At 40.7% G+C, this 22482-nt stretch overlaps 1 protein-coding gene across 1 annotated transcript in view; it reads right to left on the bottom strand.

Moving 5' to 3' along the window:
- The window catches only part of LOC138807063 (NEDD4-like E3 ubiquitin-protein ligase WWP2), a 119107-nt gene that overhangs the window by 77298 nt on the left and 19327 nt on the right, over positions 1-22482 (bottom strand). The gene's annotated exons all lie outside the window — the stretch shown is intronic.

Here is a 22482-nt window from a genome sequence, read left to right as displayed (position 1 = left end):
CAGGTCCCTGTAACCTGGTACTCACAGGCTGGAGTCTACCCAAGTTGAAAGAGAGCACTCTTTCACATCCTCTTTGCAGTCAACAAAACCAGAAAATTCAAGGTTTACCATTATGAGCTTTCTCTGGCACCCAACTGTAGCTATAACCTAGTAAGTATAAGTCTTTCCTACCTAGCTGGAATCCGGTTGTAAAAACTGGAATGCTTGTTAGAGTACCAAGAATGTCTTTGCTTTGCCCACCTTTCCCCTGCCTCTAACATGCATGCCTTGGCAGGTTCTTCTCAGAACACAGTGGATAAGGGTCTATCTTGACCTTGAAGACCCTTCATTGTTGTGCTGCTGGAAATCTACCCTTCAGCATACCTTACTATTTGGGTCTACTGTGGGCTCCATTAATTCTTTAAGAAAATGGTTTCACTTTACAAAAACAGTTTATAAGTTTTGTTTCTCTCTTTCTTATTCATTTATTAGAGAAACATCGATTAGGCACCCACTATCTGCTAAGCACTGCTAGGGGCTAGGTTATGATAGAGGAGAAAAGCACATGTTCTGCTGATTACTAAGTGATCAGTTTACATTGATTGCTAGCAGGCAGCCTGAGGTTGGGCAAGCTTTAAGACTGAGCCACAATCTAGGAAAGCCTGGAAATTAAAGGACATTTAGTAATACATCCAGCCAGGGCCCAGGTCACAGACTTACCTCAGGCAGAAAAGGGGAAGAATACCCTTAACTCACAAGTCCACACAAAAGAGCTTAAATAATAGTCAAGAGGAAGAAAGGCTAAACAACAAATTCAATAAAATAATGACAAGAATGACCAATGAAATAAAGGAGATGATGTACAAACAGCTAAAATTCATTCAAAGATGCAAACTACTAGAGACTTTGAACCACTGAATGAACTAGAAAAGACAATAAAAGAGGAATTCAATAAAGATACAGAAATCTTGACAGGGAAAAAATAGAATCCTGGAAATGAAGATCAATGGTCCAAATAAAAAACTCAATCAAGGGGCTGGAAAGGTGGCTCATTTGTAGAGCACTTGCCTTGCATGCCTGAGGCCCTGGGTTCGATTCCTCAGCACCACCTAAGCAAAAAGAAAAAAGTCGGAAGTGGTGCTGTGGCTAAAGTGGTAGAGCGCTAGTCTTGAGCTGAAGAGCTGAGGGACAGCGCCCAAGCCCAGAGTTCAGGTCCCATGACCGGACCCAAAAAAAAAAAACCTCAATCAAAATCCTCTTTAATTGAACAGAAGAAGCTGAAAATAAGGCATCAGAGGTTGAAGATAAAGTGGAGGCATTTGATTAGTCAAAGACATTGAAAAAAATAAGAAGATATCAATGGAATTCACAAAGACATTGGGGGAAAAAACTAGGAGGATATGAATGGAATTTACAATGGAAAATTAAAGGTCTTAATTCTCCCATCAAAAGACTAGAAATTCAACTTGAATTAAAAAGCAAGACACAAGCTGGGTGACAGTGGCTAATGCCTATATTCCTAACTACTAAGGAAGTCTGAGATATATGAATTGAGAGTCAAAACCAGCCAAGGAGACAAAATTACAAGACTCTTCTCTAAGTAAATAGTAAAAGGCCAGAACTGGAGGTGTGGCTCAAGTGGTAGAATACCAACCAATAAAAGCCTAAGCACAAGTCTCTGAGTCCAAGCAGAAAGAAAGAAAGAAAGAAAGAAAGAAAGAAAGAAAGAAAGAAAGAAAGAAAGAAAGAAAGAAAGAAAGAAAGAAAGAAAGAAAGAAAGAAAGAAAGGAAGGAAGGAAGGAAGGAAGGAAGGAAGGAAGGAAGGAAGGAAGGAAGAAAGGAAGGAAGGAAGGAAGAAAGGAAGGAAGAAAGAAAAGAAGAGGAAGGAAGGAAGGAAGGAAGGAAGGAAGGAAGAAAGGAAGGAAGGAAGGAAGGAAGAAAAGGAAGGAAGGAAGAAAGAAAGAAAGAAAGAAAGAAAGAAAGAAAGAAAGAAGGAAAGAAGGAAAGAAGGAAAGAAAGAAGGAAGAAGGGAGGGAGGGAGGAAGGAAGGAAGCAAGCAAGCAAGCAAGCAAGCAAGCAAGCAAGCAAGGAAGGAAGGAAGGAAAGAAGGAAGGAAGGAAGGGAAAAGAGAAGAAAATAAAACCCAGCCACTTGTTGACTACAAGAAACATATCTTGGGCTGGGAAGGTGGCTCAGTGGTAGAGCGCTTGCCTTGCATGCCAGAGGCCCTGGGTTCGATTCCTCAGCACCACATAAGCAAAAAAGAAAAAAGCCGGAAGTGGCACTGTGGCTCAAATGGTAGAGTGCTAGCCTTGAGCTGAAGAGCTGAGGGACAGCGCCCAGGCCCAGAGTTCAGGCCCCAGAACCGGGCCAAAAAAAAAAAACACATCTTACTCACAAAGACAAGTATAGCATTAGCATGAAAGGATGGAAAAAGATCCTCCAAGCAAATGGACTTGAATTATACTATAGAGTCATAGTAACAAAAACAGCACAGTACTGTCATAAAAAGAGATCTGAAGGCCAATGGAAGGGAAAAGAAGACCCAGGAATAAAACCACACAGCTATAGCCATATAATTTTCCACAAGGGAGCCCAAAACATACTGAAGAAAAGACAGCCTTATCAATAAATGGTGCTGGTAAAACTAGTTATAGACCTGCAGGAGACTGAAATTTAACCCGTATCTTTAACCCTGTACAAAATCAACTCCAAATGGATCAAATAATTCAAAGTAAAACCTGAAACTTTAACAAAAGAAAAGGCCTGGAAGGTAGAGGCACAATTCCAAATGTCTTGTAAACAAGAATATGAATTGACAAATGAGCTGGTCACCAGTGTCACATGCCTGTAAAACTAGCTACTCAGGAGGCTGAGATGTAAGGTCACAGTTCAAAGCCAGCCCAGCACAGAAGTCCATGAGACTCTTGTCTCCAATTAACCACCAGAAAACTGGAAGTGGCACTATGGCTCAAGTGATAGAGCACTAGCCTTGAGCTGAAGAGCTGAGGGACAGTGCCCAGGCCCAGAGTTCAAGCCCCATGCCCCCCCCCCAAAAAAAAGAATAAAAGAACTGACAAATGAGACTACATCAGATTTAAGTTTCCATACTACAAAAGAAACAATTCCTAGAATCAAGAGTTGACCTACTGAATGGGAGAAAAAAAGTCTTGGCTAGCTACTCAACAAATAAAGGGTTAATGTTCAGAATATACAAAGAGCACAAGCTGGGCAGCCTGTAATCCTAGCTACTCAGGAGGCTGAGATCTGAGGATCGCAGATTAAAGCTAGCCCAGACAGGAAAGTCTAAAACTCTTATCCCCAATTAACCACCAGAAAACCAGAAGTGGTGTTGCAGCTCAAGGCAGTAGAGCACTAGCTTTGAGCAAAAAAGCTCAGGGACAGCAAGCACCCAGGCCATTGAGTTCAAACCCTATGACCAACCAAAAAAAAAAAGCACAAAATGTTAAGCAGTTAAAGAACAATTAATCCCACCAGGTACCCAAGGCTCAAACCGGCCTGTAATCCCAACTACACAGGATGATGAGATCTAAGGATCTCAGCTGGAAGTCAGTCAGGGCAGAAAAGTCCATGAGACTCTCATCTCCAGTACCCAAAGGGCCAGAAGTAGAGCTGTGGCTCAAGTGGTAGAACACTAGCCTTGAGCAAAAAAGCTCAGGGACAGCATCCAGGCTCTGAGTTCAAGTCAAATGAAAACACTGGACCTAAGACATACATATTCATGAATATATACATATGTCCACATACATATATAAGTGATATTCTTGTGTATATCATATATATGTATATATACACACACATAGAATAGAATTCTAACTATAGGACTATGTAGGAGGATAGGGAAAAGGAGAGGAATGAATATTTCTAAACACATTACAACAGTGTATGATGTCATAAGCAAGCTCAGTGAATGTTGTAGATTAGTAGGGGTTGGGGAGGTGAAGAAAGAGAAAACAATAGAAAAGTTATTCTCAGAAAATATACTACATGCAGGTCAGAAATACCAGTAGGTGGCAAGGGTATGAGGAACTAATAAAGATGAATAACAATCAAAGAATTTTATTTGCATGCATGAAAATAAAACAATGAGCCAGGCACTGGTGGCTCACGCCTGTAATCCTAGCAACCCAGGAGACCTAAAGATCACAGTTCAAAGCCAGCCCAGGCAGGAAAGTCTGTGAGACTCTTATCTCCAATTAACCAAAGGGGGGGGGGGGGGGAAAGAAGTGGTGCTGTGGTTTAAAGTGGCTAAATAGCTCAGGATAGCACCTAGTCCCTGAGTTCAAGCCCCACAACTGACAAAAGAGAGAAGAGAGAAGAGAGAGAGAGAGAGAGAGAGAGAGAGAGAGAGAAAACAATGAAACCAGTTAAAATGTTTTATGATGGGGAGAGGAGTAAGAAGTGATTAAGGAAATGATGCTGATTGATATACATTGTAGACATGTATGGTAATATCCCAATGAAACCCTCTCATTGTACAACTAATGTATGCTAATAAAAAAATTCTAATAAAGATTTAGGGAAATAAAATATAGATCAGGAAAAATAAAGTCTTTAGAATAAATAGTTCACATCGGTTACTGCTGTCTCCTCATTAGCGCTCCTTTGCCTCAAGGGTAGGGAAAGTCCTCCTCACACCATTAATCTCCATTCCCAGACTCGCCAGCTTTCACAGATCATCCATTCTCTGTGCCCAAAGGAAATCTCAGCCACACACTACCTATCACTGTTGCCCAGGACCAAAGCCATGTCTATAAACACAGCAGGCTTGCAACACAGACCTCCTTTTAAAGGTTATTTGCATAGCAAAATGTAGAAGCCTACTAGAAAAATAATTTTATGGAGAAAATGCTGGTTTTAAAAGACTCCCTTTTTAAAAGCAATTTTGTTCCTCTTATTCATTTTTGTTATTCATTTATTAGCATATATTTACTTTATTAGTGTAGGTTAATTTAATTGCTCATTTTACTAGCATATATCACTTGTACAAAATAAAGAATTTCATTATGACACTTCCACACATGTATATAAGGTACTCATACTCGGCCATCCTTTACCCTCTCTTATCTCTCTATATGCACCCTCTCACTTCCCAAATAGTCCAAATAGTCCTTCTATTTTCATGACTTTTCCTCATATGGGAGAAAATGTGGTATTTGTCTGTCTGAGTCTGGCTTATTTCACATAACATCATAATTTCTAGTTCTATTTGTTTTCCTGCAAATGACATAACTTTGCCTTTTTATGGCTAATAATACTCCATTATATTTTTTATCTATTCATTTCTTGGGCACTGAGGCTGATCCCGATAAGTTGGCTAATATGAATAATGCCACAATAAACATAGGTATGCAAGTATTGCACAGTGACTTAGATTTCTTCAGAAGGGGTAAAGCTGGATCATAGTTATTCTATTCTATAGGAGTCCATACTGACTCCTATCATGGCAACACTGATCTACATTTTCAGCATGTGCTACAGCATACAAAGCTTTCTTTATCTTTTCCACCCTCACCCTCATTTGTTGTTTCATCAAAGATAACCATTCTGACTGGAGTGAGAGAATTTCAATATAGTTTTGATTTATGTATTCCTGACAGCTAAGGATAATGCATATTTTTTCATATATATAATTAGCCTGTGTACTTCTAGTACTAGTCTACATTTGTGTCCGATATATACTATATGTATATGCAGAGACTTGATCTTAGAGCCTCGAGCTGTCACTCAAGATTGGACTCAACTACTGAAGAGTTGTAAACTTTTGAAGGAGTTTATCCCTTGTTGTCACTGTATTTGATTTTGGTACCCTAGGTATCGTATATACGTTTATCTGAATTAGGGAAGGGAAGAGGAACAATAAGATGGTGAGATGAAGGACAAGCAAGGAACCAATGCAACAGCAATATTCACAAGACAATATGTTAGAAATGATCTAACAACTTGGGGGGGGAAGGGGAGAGAAATGAGGGAGGGGGTAACAAGTTTGACAAGAAATGTACTTATTACTTATGTAACTGTAACTCTTCTGTACATCACCTTGCCAATAAAAATAAAAAGGAAGAAAAAACTTTTGAAGGAACACATTGCCTTACTTTTTCATATTTCTTATGTTTCCAAGTTATAATTTGCACATCTGATTGGATGTTAACTCTTGGTTTTCTTCATCTTAATGAGCAGTTTTCTTTTCTCCCTTCCTCCCCTCCTCCATCCTTTCCTTCCTTCCTTTCTTTCTTCTTCCCTTCCTCCCTCCCTCCCGCCTTCTTCCTTCTTTCTTTCCTTTCTATTTTTGATATGTCAGTCCTGTGGCTTGAACTCAAGGCCTAGGTATTGAGCTTTTGTGCTCAAGGCTACTACTTAGAGCCACAGTTCCATTTCTAGGTGTTTTTGTTTGTTTGTTTGTTTGGTGGTTAACTGGCAATAAAAGCCTCATGTACTTTCCTGCCCAAGCTGGCTTTGAACTGTGATCCTCAGATCTCAGCTTCCTAGGTAGCTAGGATTACAGGCTTGAGCCACTCAAACACAGCTATGAGCAACCTTCTTTTGAGAGCTCAATCCCCAGGTGCCACGTGTGGTTATGGCTTCAGTTTCTCCTCCCTCCCAGGGAGGCAGGGTTCAAAGGGTTCAAGCTACAGGCTATTTCCTATTTTCTGTTCATAGCTTTTCTGTTTCTCCATGCTTTTCAGCTGTTCTGTCACCAGTTTTGTGATTCCTGATGATCTCCTTAGAATACACTGTTACACTGACTACTACTCACTCATTGACTCACACATAACCTTCTAACCCACCACCTTATTTCAGAAGCTAAAACTGAATTTTTAGAAACTACAATTTCAGAGGTTTGAAATACTATATCCAAATTAGGATTTGGATTAAGCAATAATTAATCTATAATAGTAAGTCTAAAGAAGAGATGTTATAGAATGATTGTAAAAACAAGTATATCAAGGGGAAGAAAACAGTCCATCTCCAGGCAATGGTCTCATTTTCCAATTAGCAATTCAACGCCACTATTTCATGCCTATAACATTTCCCAGTTTAGACATGATGGCTAGGTGGCTGACAAATAGCTCATGTCTTCCAAAAAAAATCTGAATTATTCTGGAAGCAGGTCAAGAGGAATGGAAGGTATTTCTAGAACTGTGCAAATAATATAGCTTTACACTAACAGTAATTTGAGTCAGAAAAGTAGTTCCCTGAACTTCCTTCAGTGATTTTGCCTCTAAACCTCAGTTGGCCAGTGTGGAGGCTGCCCAGCTACACATAGCCACTGAGCACTTGAAATGAAGCCACACTGGATTGAGATGTGCTGTAAATGTAAGAGACACATCCAATGTCAAAGACCTGGTATCAAAAAAAGAAAATATTTCATTGATAGTTCTTTTCTTTATATTTAATGTGTGACAATAACCTTTTGTATTGTAAGCCAGGTACCAGTGGCTCACACCCGTAATTGTAGCTACTCAGGAGGCTGAGCCTGAGGATCACTGTTCAAAGCCAGCCCAGGCAGGAAAGTCTATGAGACTCTTATCTCCAATTAGCCACCAGAAAATCAGAAGTACAACTGTGGCTCAAAGTAGTAGAGCAACTAGACTTTAGCAAAAATGCTCAGGGACAGTGGCTAGGCCCTAAGTTGAAGCTCCATGATTGACAAAAAAAAAAAAAAAAATGTATTATTAGCTATACAGATATATAGTAAGTACAAGATACACTGTTAGAATTAAGGTCACCTTTACTTTTTTCCTTCTTTTTAAGGTGGCTACAAATTTTAAATTACATTTGTTGCATTATGTCAACCTGGTGCCAGCTTCCTTCTTTCATCTCTGTCAGTCTTGTCCTGCTCTCTACTTACCTTGCCTGGTCCCAAGTCCTTCTCTGTACAAACTGACCCTATCCAGCCCATTTCTACCATGAACTGTTCTTCACAGCCTGGAATGTTTTTCTCTTGTTCTCCTTCTCACTCTCTGGGTAAATAGCTGTCACTTTACAAAGCCTTCCCTGCCATACACGCATCCCTCCTCAAGGCTGGGGCAAGTACCATGATGCAATCCCAGAGCACCTATACTTCTTCCCATGACATCTACTCAAATGGAATGTCTTAAGCCATTAGTCAGTTCAATGCCTGTCTGTTTTTTCTCTAGATTTTCTCTCCTTAATTTCAGGAGAACTATAATCTGTTCTGCCTTGTTCAGTGATTCAAAGCTAACATCTAGCTTAGCAATTAATTATTTATGGTATGAAAGCCAGCAAATAAACTCTTCTTGTTGTTGTTTTGTTGTTTTGGTTTTTTTTAGCAAATAAACTTTAAGTCTTTCCCTCTACAGGGAATCTCACAATCCTAACCAAATGCCCTGCAGAGATAAAGGAAATCTCTCTTCCACACACAAAACCCTATTCCAACATAGAGAACTGAAGTCTAAGAAGAAAGAAAAGGTGGAAACACCTTGATCACCAACTCTAGATTATAACATAAAGGTCATAATATACCTTAGAGAAAGAAAAAGCTGGCAACTGCCTTGGCCTGCATTCAGCCTTCTAAGGGTAAAGTCATCCTTTATCACACACATGTTCTCCAAAGGCTGGCCAACTTTCAGAGCCCACAGCCTTACAGAACACTTCAGAGGCAGCAGCCCACCCGGCTGCATTGAGGTGGCCAGCCCAGGGAATGAACTCCTAACAGAAAGCTTTTCTTCTCTCCTCATATGAGTTCCACAAGGCAATCTCTCAGCCAGTAACACAGAAAGTAGGTTTGTTTGAACATTCATTGCAGGGTCTATATGTTTATTTTTCAAGACTCCTGGCTAAAAGGACCTTTCTTTCAAGCAGCTCTTGACTGACACCAAAGCCACAAAATGGACCCCTCCTATAACTTTGAGGGGGTAGGAGTGCTGGCTGCAAGAGGGGGCTCTTTTGGCTTCCTTAGGTATTTCTTGAGGCTCTGGCTTGGGCCTATCTGCCTGAGGTGCAGATGATGGAAAGCAACAACACACAGAGACCTTTTCAGAGACTATTAACGAGGGGTTGAAATCCCAGAGCCTGGCATCTGGTGCCAATCAAGAGTACAGTAGGGGGCTGGGAATGTGGCTTAGTGATAGAGTGCTTGCCGAGCAGGAATGAAGCTCTCAGTTCGATTCCTTAATACTACATAAAGAGAAAAAGCTGGACGTGGTACAGTGGCTTAAGTGGTAGAGTGCTAGCCTTGAGCAAAAGAAGCTTAGGGACAGTGCCCAAGCCCTGAGTTCAATCCCAGGACTGGCAAAAAAAAAAAAAAAAAAAAAGTATGGTCGTCACTAATGTCACCACAACCAGACAGGGGCAAATGAAACAAAGGCTTGCATTTGGGATACCAGGGACCAGAATGGGAATTTACTCGAAATGGGCATAGAGGATTGTTGAAATGATGAAAACATTCATAGTAATAGTCATACATGTTTTGGGTTGTTGTTTTTTTTGGCCAGTTCTGGTGGGGCTTGAAGCCAGGGCCCAGTTGCTATCCCTGAGCCTCTTTGTGTTCAAGGCTAGACCTCTACCACTTGAGCCACATTACTACTCCTGACTTTTTCTGAGTATTTTATTGGAGATAAAGGGTCTCATGGACTTTCCTGCCCAGGCTGGCTTTGAACCATGATACTCAGATCTCAGCCTCCTGAACAGCTAAGGTTATAGGCATGAGCCACCAGCACCCACCTTCTTCTTCTACCCCACCCCTCACCCCTTTGGTGATACTAGAGCCTGAATTTAGGGCCTTGGCACTTGCTAGGCTGGCCCTCTACCACTTGAGCCATACCTCCAGCCCTGTTTTTTTGCTATTTTTGAAGTAAGGTCTCACTTCCTCCCACTGAGTACCAAGGTGAATTGTGATCTTTAAGCTTTCTCATCTGTCCTAGCTAAAATCACAGGGACACCAGCCTCTAGCATCCTTCCATGGAGATAAGAATCTCACAGCTTTTTGCCTGAGCTGGCCTGAAACTGTGATCCTCCCAGTCTCAGCCTCCCATGTGTCTCAGGATGAGAGGCATGAACTACTAAGAGGTCTCTCAAACTATTCTGCCTAGGCTACTCTAAAACTCTGACCTTCCTAGTCTTGGCCTCCCAGTAGCCAGTGTCAATTTGGCAAATTTCTTAAAAAGCATACAGTTGAAGCCAGGCACCAGTGGCTCACGCCTGTAATCCTAGCTACTCAGGAGGCCGAGATCTGAGGATCTCAGTTCAAAGCCAGCCTGGACAGGAAACTCCGTGAAACTCTTATCTCCAATAAACCACCAGAAAACCAGAAGTGGCACTGTGACTCAGGTGGTAGAGCGCTAGCCTTGGGCTGAAGAGCTCAGGGACAGCACCCAGGCCCAGAGTTCAAGCCCCATGACCGACAAAAAAAAGCTCAGGGACAATGCCCAGGCCCTGAGTTCAAGCCCCAGGACTGACAAAGAAAAAAAAAGGCAAAAAAATAAAAAATAAAAGCATGGATGGGAGGTGTGGCTCAGGGGGTATGATGCCTACCAATGGGAATAAAGTGTCAGATATTGAGTTGGAATCCAGGTCTCAGACCAAATTAAAGAAAAAAGAAAATGCAGTATGAGAAGGAAGGCCTCACTGAGAAAATATCTGAAAACATGATAGCATGACAGAGAGAACAGCTATGAGGACACAGGACAAGGATTTCAGGAAGAGGGCAGCCAGTGCAAAAGCTTTAGGCAAGAGGGCATCAGTGAGCCAATGAGAAGAGCAAGGAGGTAAGACAGATTGCTCTAACAGTCATCAGGTAAGGGGAGGATCTGAGAGCCTTCAAGGCAAAAAGGGATCGGCCTTAGTTGTGACTCAAAGTGAGATGGGAAACCTCTGGAGGAGGGATATGACTTGACCTAGTTTCAAGTATTCATGTTGCAGGATTCAAAACTCTATTGTAAAGAGCAAAGGAAGAGGCAAGGAGACATTAAGAAAGCTCTATAAAACAGTTCAGAGTGATAAGGGCTTGGAAATAGGCAGCAGCTGCAGAATTAGAAATGATCTAATCCGGGGCTAGGAAAGTGGCTCAGTGGTAGAGTGCTTGTCTTGCATGCATGAGGCCCTGGGTTCAATTCCTCAGCACCACATAAGCAGAAAAAAAAAAACCGTGGCACTGTGGCTCAAGTGGTAGAGCGCTAGCCTTGAGCTGAAGAGCTGAGGGACAGCACCCAGGCCCAGAGTTCAGGCCCCACAACCGGACCCCAAAAAAAAAAAAGTAATGATCTAATCCTAGAATACATGATCAAGTTACTGAAGACAGGAGTTGCTGATGGCCAGGTTGGAAGGCAGATACACGTATATATTCATTGTCCATGTGTAAATTGGTCCAGACTTTAAAAAGAGCTCAGGCAGCAGGCACCAAAAGGGTTGAACTATGCCTGCCTTTTGACCTAGAAGTCACATCTAGAAATATACCCTAAGAATAAGAGTGAACAGGAGTACAAAGTTATCTGTACAAGAATTTAACCAGGGGCTGGGAAGGTGACTCAGCAGTAGAGTGCTCGCCTCACATGCATGAGGCCCTGGGTTCAATTCCTCAGCACCACATAAACAGAAAAGGCTGGAAGTGGCGCTGTGGCTCAAGTGGTAGAGCTCAGGGTCAGCGCCCAGGCCTAGAGTTCAAGCCCCACAACCAACCAAAAAAAAAAAAAAGAAAGAAAGAAAGAAAGAAGAGAAAAGAAAGAAAGAATGTAACCAAAAAAAAAAAAGATTAGAATAATAAAATTACAAAAAATGGCCATGGCTTAACAGTAGGTACAAAACAAAACAAATAAAACTTGTTATTACCGCATTAGAACTAATCCAGTTTCACTGAAATGGAAAGAAAAAGGTCAAGAAAAAGTTACAAAAAAGTATGTAACTGAGCTCCAACTTGAATGAAAAAAGGAAATACATACAAATGTGCACACAAACATGACATTAGGACCCCTTAATGGATCTATAAAGGTATATTAACAGGAGTCTGAGTAACAGACCTAGTGTTTTAAACTCTCTCTCAAAAGGCAGCATGCACAAGTTATGGACAAGGGCTAGTGAACAAGAAACCTATGTTAAATCTTAACTCTCCCAGGCCCATCAATGACCTTGGACAAAGTATGTAACCTCCCTCAGCCTTGGTTTCCGCATCCAAGAAGATGGCAATATAATTACTTTAAGGTACAGAGGAGGTTAAGGAAGCTCAAATACAGACAGTCCCCAGCTAGGTACTATATAATCCTAGCTATTGAGGAGGCTGAGATCTGAGGATCACAGTTCAAAGCTAGCTCATGCAGAAAAGTCCCATGAGAAAAGTCCCATGAGACACTTATCTCCAAATAACCCAGAATTGAAGCTGTGGCTCAAAGTAGTAGAATGCTAGACTTGAGCAAAAGAGTTCAGCGACAGCACCCAGGCCCTAAATTTAAGCCCTACAACCCCCACCCAAAAAAAGATAGAGAAAAAAAAATAGTCCCCAATTTTTAATGGCTCATTTTCAGATTTCTTAACTTCATGATGGTGCCAAAGCAATATCCATTCAATGGAAACCACACTTGTAATTTTGGATTTGAATCTTGTCCCTGGCTAATGGTTTACAGATCTCTGTCTCTCTCTCTCTCTCTGATGATCCTGGGAGGGAGAGGCAGACCACAGCTCTCAGTTAGCTAGGATACCCAGGGAGAAGGGCAAGATACTCAACACATCACACTGTGTTGCTAAACTCTGATGCTTGGTAGGTTAGGTGCATCAAATACACTCTCAACTCTGGATATTTTCAACTTACAATGAATTTACATTGTAAATGTAATGTTATATAATGTAAATGGATAATATAACCTCGTAAGTCATAGAAGGTCTGTAAAAATGTACGAGAGAGAGAGAGAGAGAGAGAGAGAGAGAGAGAGAGAGAGAGAGAGAGAGTGTTAGTACTGAAGCTTGAACTCAGGGCCTAGTACTTTCCCTTAGCTTTTTCACTCAAAGATGGTGCTGTACCACTTGAGCCATAACTCCACTGCTGGCTTTTTGCTGGCTAACTGAAGATCAGAATTTCAGATCTGTCTGCATGATACTTAAGATATCAGCCTCCTGAGTAGACAGAATTATAGGCATGAGCACTAGTGCAGGGCTATCTATATATTCTTTTATTTTTATTTTATTTTTTTTGTCAGTCATGGGGCTTGAACTCTGGGCCTGAGCACTGTCCCTCACCTCTTCAGCTCAAGGCTAGCACTCTACCACTTTAGCTACAGCGCCATTTCACGGACTTTCTTGCCCGGGCTGCCTTTGAATCGCGATCTTCTGATCTCAGCCTCCTCAGTAGCCAAGATTACAGGCATGAGCCACCAGTGCCCAGCTCTATATATTCTTATATATACATAGAGAGGGAAACCAAACAAGGTCTGACACATACTAAGCACTCAGAATATTTGTCTTCTTTTTAAACAGTATGTATGAAATAAGAAAATACACATTTAACTTTAATACGTATTGCTTTTTGTTTTATTTTCTTCTGCTTTTTATTCTTTTTTTTTTTTTTTTTTTTTTTTTTTTTTTTTTTTTTTTTGCTGGTCGTGGGGCCTGAACTCTGGGCCTGGGCACTGTCCCTCAGCTCTTCAGCTCAAGGCTAGTGCTCTACCACTTGAGCCACAGCACCACTTCCGGCTTTTTCTGCTTATGTAGTGCTGAGGAATTGAACCCAGGGCAAGGCAAGCACTCTCCCACTGAGGCACCTTCTCAGCCCTGCTTTTTATTCTCAATTGTAGCAATACATATAGAAAAACACATAGACTTTCATTGCTGTTAATAATCAAAAATAGTAATAATTTCCAATTTCAAGAGCAAGAAAAAAAATCTTCTCACTTTGAGTATGCCATGCATTTGAAATAACTATTTCTCAGTTATTTCTGTTATTTACTAGGTTTACCAAGTTTATGAAAGTAACTAGCTATGTAGAATGTGTTTAGCCATTTCAATCATGAGGCCTGTTGTGCTTTATTGCTGTATCTGAAATGATCATTCTCTACTGGCTTACAGAATGTAATACAGTGCTTTTCACCTTTTTTCCTTTTTCTTTCTTATTTTAAAAACAAACCCTCACCCAGGCTGGCCTCAAACTTCTGCACTCCTCAGCTTCTCAACTGCTGAGATTACAGATGTATGCTACACAACCAGGCAGCCTTTCACTTTCGTCCCTTAACCACTGCCTCCTCAGCTATAAAAATGTGAGTGGAAAAAAAAAAAAGAGTGGTTTTTCAGACTTAAATTTTCAAATCGTTTTTAACTGGATGGCGACTTTCAAAATATTTCCTCTCTCTCCCTCTGAATCAAGTTCCAAGAAAGGTGTGGGAGTTTTATTTATTTTTTAGCTGAAAAAGTAGAAAAACAGTGTCTGTATTTACTTCAGAATAAGTACATGCACTATCTATCAGGAGTGGCTCTTGAACCCTGAGGCCCATCCACTACAACACTCCATCCTCACCAAAAACCAGGAAGATCTGGCTCCTAACTGGCCAGTCTGTTTTCAGAAAGGAAGGCACCCTAACAAGTCTGTACTTAAAATATTTTTAACTAAATAAGGATCTGTTTTCTTTCTTTCTTTCTTTCTTCTTTTAATCGGGAGGGGATTCAGAGAGGGGAAAGGAAAGAACCATATGTAGAAAACCCTCCATTTGTCACCACAGTATGGGGGCAATTCTCAAATCACCTCTATATATTCTAGACTTCAGGAAACAAGTGACTGACTGTATGGACGGTGCTGGGGCTAGGGTTCTCAGGCGCAGCACAGCAGATCCAGGGTCTGAAATTGGGATTGGAGGGTTCAGTGTGAAGTCTTGATATTGAACAGATAAGATACAGAAAGCAATATTTTCATGTGTGCACAGATGATGTGTGCATGTGAGTATGTGTCAGATTGTTAAAAAATAAAATAAAAATTCTGAAGAGCCAAGAAACTTCAGAGGAAGACTGGTGAGAAGTGTGTGGAACCATACGAGGATGTAAACAATCCAGAAGGGAAAAAAAACAACTAGATCCCTCCCCCAAAATAAAGTCCACACTGATTTAAAAGTAAAATGTTTTAAAAAATAAGTAACAAAAAGCATCTCACATGTAGGTCAGGTTGATGTAAAGGCTGTAACTAAATTTACTTCCCCACACACACTACTTGTTTAAAGGTTCTCAAACTTAACTTTACATCTGTGACTCCTGTGGGGTTTGTTAAAACACAGATTGCTGGGCCCATTCCCCAGAGTATCTAATTCTGTGGTCTGGAACAGACCTAGGCATTTACATTTCTTTCAGGAGACGCCCATACTGCTAGTCCCAGGACCACACTCTGAAAACCACTAGGTTAGCTGGCATTGCAATGCTCATTTGCCCTTCTTTTCTGAGTTTAAATGTCACCATCATACGGTAAATTCAAAAGCTGAATTATATTTGGACAAAAAAAAATATATGATAGGGACATGTCCAAATACAGGATCAAGCTTGAGAGAGCTACCCACCCTTGAAGAAGACAAAGTACCACTTCATCTCTTGAAGAGGCCACACCATGGATGATTTTAGCATCAAGAGGATGGTAGTAATAAATTACAACTCCATGAATAAAATAAGAAACCATGACTGACAATACATAGTATGCTTGTATACAAGAAAAAGAGAAAGCTCTTTCTTGTAGCACTATGTCAACTGGTAAGTAGAAGATGAAAACAGGAATAATAACCACCATCACAGTAAAACCATGACTGCACATAAAACCTAGTAAGTGAAGGTGCAAAAAGAAACCCATCTCCTCACAAGTTATTTTTTTAATTGCAAAAGCAAACAGTTGCAGTGGAGAAACACTAGAGGGCAGCACCATAACAAAATGATCAAAATTAATGTCATGTGAGTTGTCTGTTGAGACCATGAACTAAGGATATAACATCCCTGCTCATCAGAGAATGCATATTCTGACTCTAGTGAGAAACAGCAGAGAAAGCCAAAATGAAGGGATTCTATCAAATGATCTGTGCTCTTTTTCTTTGATGGGGGGGGGAGAGAGGGTACTGGCATTTGAACTGAGGGCTTTGCACTTGCTCAGCTGGCACTCTATCACTTGAGTCACACATCCAGCTCTGACTTTTGGTCATAGACTTTGCTCAGGCTGGCTTTAAACAGTGATCCCCTGGATCTCAGTATCTTGAGTAGCCAGCATTACAGGCATGAACCACCAATGTCTGGCTGATCTGTGCTAACAATGCAAAATCATGAATAAAAAAAAAAAAAAGGCCTAAAGCCAGGCACTGGTGGCTCATGCATGTAATCCTAGCTACTCAGGAGATCTGATAGTGGTTCAAAGCCAACCTGGGCAGGAAAAATCTGTGAGACTTTTATTTCCAATTAACCACCAGAAAACAAGAGGTGGAACTGTGGCTCATTGTGGTAGAGTGATAGCCTTGAGCAGAAAAGCTCAGGAACAGTGCCCATGCCCTGAGTTCAAGCCCATGACTAACTAAAAAAAAGGCCCAAGAACCCCAGATTTGGTAACTAAATACAAAGCAGCATCTTAGTAAATGCATGAAATACTGCACCAAGAGAAAAAGTCACTTGAAGCTCATTACTGTGACAACTCAAAAACTGAAATGAGAAGATAATATTATAAAAGTTAAATTTCATTTGGTTAGTTGCACTATATCTATGTAAGAGAAGAAACAATCCATCTTGTTAGCAAGTAACAAGCATTTCAGGAGAAAGCACAAGGTATATGTTACCCTAAAGTGGTTCAGAGAATAATTATATACGTATATATAAATGAAAATAATGTAAAAGCAAATGTATTAAAATATTAACCATCAGTTGAAGTGTGCAGAGAAATTCTTTGTTATGACATTATTTTTTTGAGGTACTAAGGATTGAACTTAGGGTTCACGCAGCTATTCCCTTAGCCCTTTTTGTTTTGTATTGTTTTAAAAATGGTATCTATATAACTTTGCTCAGGATCTGCTTGAACTCCTACCTCAACCTCCTAAGTACCTGGGATTATATGTGGGCACCACCACACCAGCACTCAGGAAGCCAAAACTAAAAGATCACGAGTTCAAGGCCAGTCTAGGCTACATAGTGAATTCTAGGCCAGCCTTGACTACATAATGTGATTCTACCCTACCAACCTCCTCCAGGAAAATACCTCTAATAGAAAGGGTTTTTGAAATCAATATGTGGGCTGGGTATATAGCTCAGTATTACAAGCTAATGCTTACCTGGCATGCATTAGACCCTGGGTTTAATCTCTAACATGAGTGCACATGCACACACAAACAATACGCAACCCAATTGATTTGGAGTAGAACTATCTTTAGGAGCCAGACCAGCACTTTCGGTCAAATCCTCTCTGCAGCCATACCCAGGTCAACATCCCTGCAGAAAGCCAAGGCTGGCCATACATATACAGAGCCTGAGAAAAACCCTCCAGCATAGCATCCCTCTGCTAAGAGAAGACACAAAACAGCCAGCTGAGTTTCCTAGTCAACTTACAAGTCCAACCAAGGGAAACAAGGAAACAAGTGCAAGAACTAGTTACATCTGTGGAACAGAAGAATGCCAGGAAGGGCATCTGCTGCCTTTCCAGAGAAGAGCTATTTTAGAATGACCAGACCAAAGGGAGAAAAACCGATCTAACATAATGGGACCCATTTGCCCTGTGTGACTGCATTCATATCTGGCCTCTGGAAGCATTTGCAGCCCAGCAGCTCTAGGCTGACAGCAGGCACCGAAAACATGGTGTTGAAATGTCCCAAGATAAGGACATTTCCACTCCACCTCACCAAAGCTTCTGAATTTGCCCCACCCTGGGATTCTCTTCAGTGACAACTTCAAGACTGCCTCCAGGCAAAAGGCCTCACACCAGAAAATGATCTCTGTGGCCTACTTCAGGGACTCAAACTTGCTAACTTTTAGGATGAACTTTTGTATCAGAGGAGACAGCTACTATTTACATAGGTCTTACATGTGCCAGATGCTGTTCTCAGTTCATTTGATATCAAAACAACATTTTGCAGAAAATGAAATAAAGCACATAGAAGTTCCGTGACTCACTCCTCAATGTCAGCAAACTGCTGGAATCAAGACTGTCATCCAGTTAGTCTGGCCCCTGCATCTACAAAGTATGAATAGCTCCTCTATACAACATATTTACAGTCACCCAGAAATGGCTTTGCTCTTTTTAATAGAAGGCTTTGTGAAACATGACCATAACATTTTGTACACAGACTGTGCTGCTGTCATTCTAGATTTGATTTCCCGAGAAAAAGTAGCCACTGCCCTACCAAGAGCCACACTTCCCATCAGACTCTGATCTAATGGGCTTACTACCCAACTCAGCCATACACAAATGTGCCAGCAACAGCTACAACCAACACCCCAAGCAGCACAACCATTGGAAAGCACAGAACATGCCTTTCTAGGGCTGGGAAGATGACTCAGTGGTAGAGTGCTTGCCTTGCATGCATGAGGCCCTGGGTTCTATTCCTCAGCACCACATAAGCAGAAAAAGCCAGAAGTGGCACTGCTGTGGCTCCAGTGGTAGAGTGCTAGCCTTGAGCTGAAGAGCTCAGGGACAATGCCCAGGCCGAGTTCAGGCATCACGACCGACCAAAAAAAAAAAAAAAAAAGAATATGCCTTTCTAAATAACCCTGGGCATGAAGAGGAAATCTCAATATTAATTACAAACAATGAGCAAAACAACAAGATTTATGAAATACAGTATTTGTACAGCACTAGAAAACTGATGATACCTACAAAAGGTAAACATATCCACCCTGTGAACCCATGCTGCTATGCATGCGTAGATCTCCTCAAATATGTGTGTGAAGAATGGTCACAGCAAGGACCGGGGGTGTTGCAGCTTGCATGGTAGAACACCTGTGTGCTGAGCAAGCATGAGGCCCTGAGTACCCCTGCCCCTCCCCACAAAAAAATGTTCACAATGACAAAACTGAAAACAACTCAAATGCTCACCAAGAGGAAATCAGACAGATTGTGGCATACTCATATATTATAATATAACAACTAAATCTCATACCAGACTTCTGATACATTAATGGGTGAATTTTATAGATATAAAATGATAAGCCAGTCAAAAGAGCATGTTTCAAGTAGTAGAAAACCTGCCTAGCAAGCACAAGGCCTTAGGCCTCGACTTCAAATCCCATAGAAAGAAAGAAAGAAAGAAAGAAAGAAAGAAAGAAAGAAAGAAAGAAGAGAGAGAGAGAGAGAGAGAGAGAGAGAAAGAAAGAAAGAAAGAAAGAAAGAAAGAAAGAAAGAAAGAAAGAAAAAGAAAGAAAGAAAGAAAGAGAGAAAGAAAGAAGAGAGAGAGGGGGAGGGAGGGAGGGAGGGAGGGAGGGAGAAAGGAAGGAAGGAAGGAAGGAAGGAAGGAAGGAGGGAAGGAGGGAAGGAGGGAAGGAAGGAGGGAAGGAGGGAAGGAAACAAGAGAAGCGAGAGGGAGGGAGAGGGAGGAAGAGAAGGAGAGAGAGGGAAGAAGGAAAGAGAGAAAGAGAGGAAGGGAGGAAGAAGGGAAGAAGGGAGAAAGAGAAAGGGAAAAAGGGAGAAAGAGAAAGACAGATCTGCAAAGACAAAAAGAAAAGTAAAAGGAGAAAAGGGAAAGAAAGGAAAGGAAGGGAGGAGAAAAGGGTACTGTATGATCTCAGTGATATGAACATTAGGAAAATGTTCTGTATCTTGATCAAAGTGGTGATAAGCACAGATGTGAACGTGTGAATATATGCACATATTCATCAAGCCGTAACATTTAAACTTGTGCACTTTACTTTGAAAAAAAATTCCAATACTCACAAGAAAAAAAATCAGAGACAAGTTTAAAGCAAGAATATTTTCATTATGAAACAAGAAAGGACAAAAATGTACTAAGCTTTCAATTTGAAAAGTTATAAAATGAGTGAGTGAGTAAATGAATGAATGAAGACAAACAGATATAAGGGAAAAAGTGAATAAAGCTAAAAACAGAAAATAGAAAGTATGACATAATTGACAAATCCAAATTGCTCTGTTTAAAGCAAGCTAAAGGACTAGGTACATAGCTTAGTGGTAGAGTGCTTGCTGAGTATGCACAAGAGCCTCTGTTTCATCCCAGCACCACAGGAAAAAAAAAGAAGAAAACTAAAAACAAAAAGTTAAAACAGCTGAGCGCTGGTGGCTCACATCTGTAATCCCAGCTATCAGGGAGATCTAAAGATTGCAGTTCGAAGCCACCCAGGGCACAAAAGACCCCATGAGACACTTATCTCCAATTAACCACTCAATAACCAGAAGTGGCACTGTAGCTCAAATTAGTAAAGCGCTAGCCTTGAGCAGAAGAGCTCAGGACAGCACCTAGGCCCTGAGTTCAAGCCCCATGACCAACCAGAAACAACAACAACAAAAAAGTTAAAACCACTTAAGCTAGTCAGGAAGAAAAGCTGAGAGAAAAATATATGAGTACCAAAAATCTAAGTAAAAACAATTACCCACATTTGATAAAATAAAATACTATTTAGATCCTTATACTAGTACATAAGAATATCTCATGAAACAATTCTCTCAGAAAAAAATGAATTAACAAAATTGACTCAAGATGAATCAGGAAAGTTGAATAAACCAATAATTATGGAAAGTGGGGGACTGAAAAGCCATCAAAGAATTATTTCAAAGGAAGATGCCAGGCCTGGTTGGTTTTATGGTTGAGTTCTTTCCTGTACTCATGGAACAGATCATTCCCGTGCTAGGAGTCAGTTCCCAAAGTTGGAAAGTGCTTCAATTTACTTTATAAAATTAGTTTAGCCTTGATTTCAAAACTTTCAAAAATAGAGCAAAACTACAGACAAGTCTTACTGATGTATACAGACAGAAAACCCCCAAGAAAGAATTAATAGTGATCCTAACAAAATCTTCAAGGAAAAATCTACCTCAAGCAATTAAGTATATTCTAGAAACTCAAAGACTATAACTATTGGGAGGTTAAAGCAGTAAATAGCAATCATGTCTTCATCTTAACGGTTGCTTAGAATATCTGAGAAAAGTTTAACAATCATCCTTTTTTAATAATAATGATTAATAAAGCAAGTAAGACAAGTTACTGCTGAGTACTAGTGGCTCATGCCTGTAATCCTAGCTACTCAGGAGACTGAGAGCTGAGGATCACATTTCAAAGGCAATTAGGGCAGAAAAGTCTAAGAGATTCTTTTTATTTTCATGGGGCTTGAACTCTGGGCTTGGGCGCTGTCCCCCAGCTCTTCAGCTCAAGGTGAGCGCTCTACCATTTGGGCCACAGCACCATTTCCGGTTTTCTTGTAGTTTATTGGAGATTAGAGTCTCACAGACTTTCCTGCCTGGGCTGGTTTTGAGCCCCAATCCTCAGATCTCAGCCTCCAGAGTAGCTAGGATTACAGGCGTGAGCCACCAGTGCCCAGCTAGGAGACTCTTTATCTCCAACTTATCACCAACGAGCTGGAAAGAAAGCTTAAATGGTAGAGTGTTAGCATTGTCCAAAAAATGTTCAAGGTCAGCTGAGTTCAAACCCCAAGACCAATATAAAATAATAAAATAAAATACAAATAAATAAATGGCTAGGCATGGTGATACATATCTATAACCAACAATCAGGAGGCTGAAGCAGGACCACAGTGACTTCAAGACCAGCCTAAGCTACATAACAACACTCTATCTCAGAAAACCAAAATAGTAAAAATAAATAAATGAAGACTGATACATTTTACAGAGGCAAAGGCATACTGTGTTCACATTATGCTCTGAACTCTGCTCTGTTTCATTGAAATCACACTATTAATATATGTCTGCACACAGATTAAAAGCTCAAAAGAGTATACATACCAAAATGTTAGCAGTAATGTGAGGTGCTGGTTTACAGTGAGTTTTATTTTTTGCATGTTTGTGTGCTTTTCTGTAATGTTCTGATTTTTCAACTATTACTTCTATAACAAAGACCTGGTATGTAGAGTTGGAGGTGTGATTCAATAAAAGAGCACAGGCCCTGGTTCAATCCCCACTACTACAAACAAAAACAAATCTTGTCTGTTAACTAGACAAATGAAGATGGGGAAAGAGTCCATTCATATTTGTGTTACACCATAATGTGAGAATTTCCAGATAAATAACAAATACAACCTTCCTTGATAATCAATCCCAACAAGCAGGCTAGGGCTTGGGAAAATAAAGACTAGTAAGCATCAGAACCAAAACAGAGACATAGCCATGCTCTTTCACCATTCCTCAGGCCAACAGGGTCCATCACATCTCTATAATGCCAGCAGAAAAGACTGGCTCCTAAGGAAAAGACTCTTAAATCAATGTAAACTTCCCTGGGACTCAGCACTCCCCACCCCCACATCTCTCTCAGCCTAAATCTACTTTCAAAAAATATTTTCTCAACAGCAGCCATCAAGGCTTTCTTTCTGCAACGTTCAGTCGCTACATATGGCCCTGCTCTGAATAGAGGCTTTATGAGGGAG

This window comes from Dipodomys merriami, unplaced genomic scaffold (genome assembly GCF_024711535.1).
Source record: "Dipodomys merriami isolate MVZ:Mamm:240054 unplaced genomic scaffold, mDipMer1.0.p SCAF_41, whole genome shotgun sequence".
Taxonomy (NCBI): domain Eukaryota; kingdom Metazoa; phylum Chordata; class Mammalia; order Rodentia; family Heteromyidae; genus Dipodomys; species Dipodomys merriami.
This window is presented reverse-complemented; position numbering and strand designations above follow the sequence as displayed.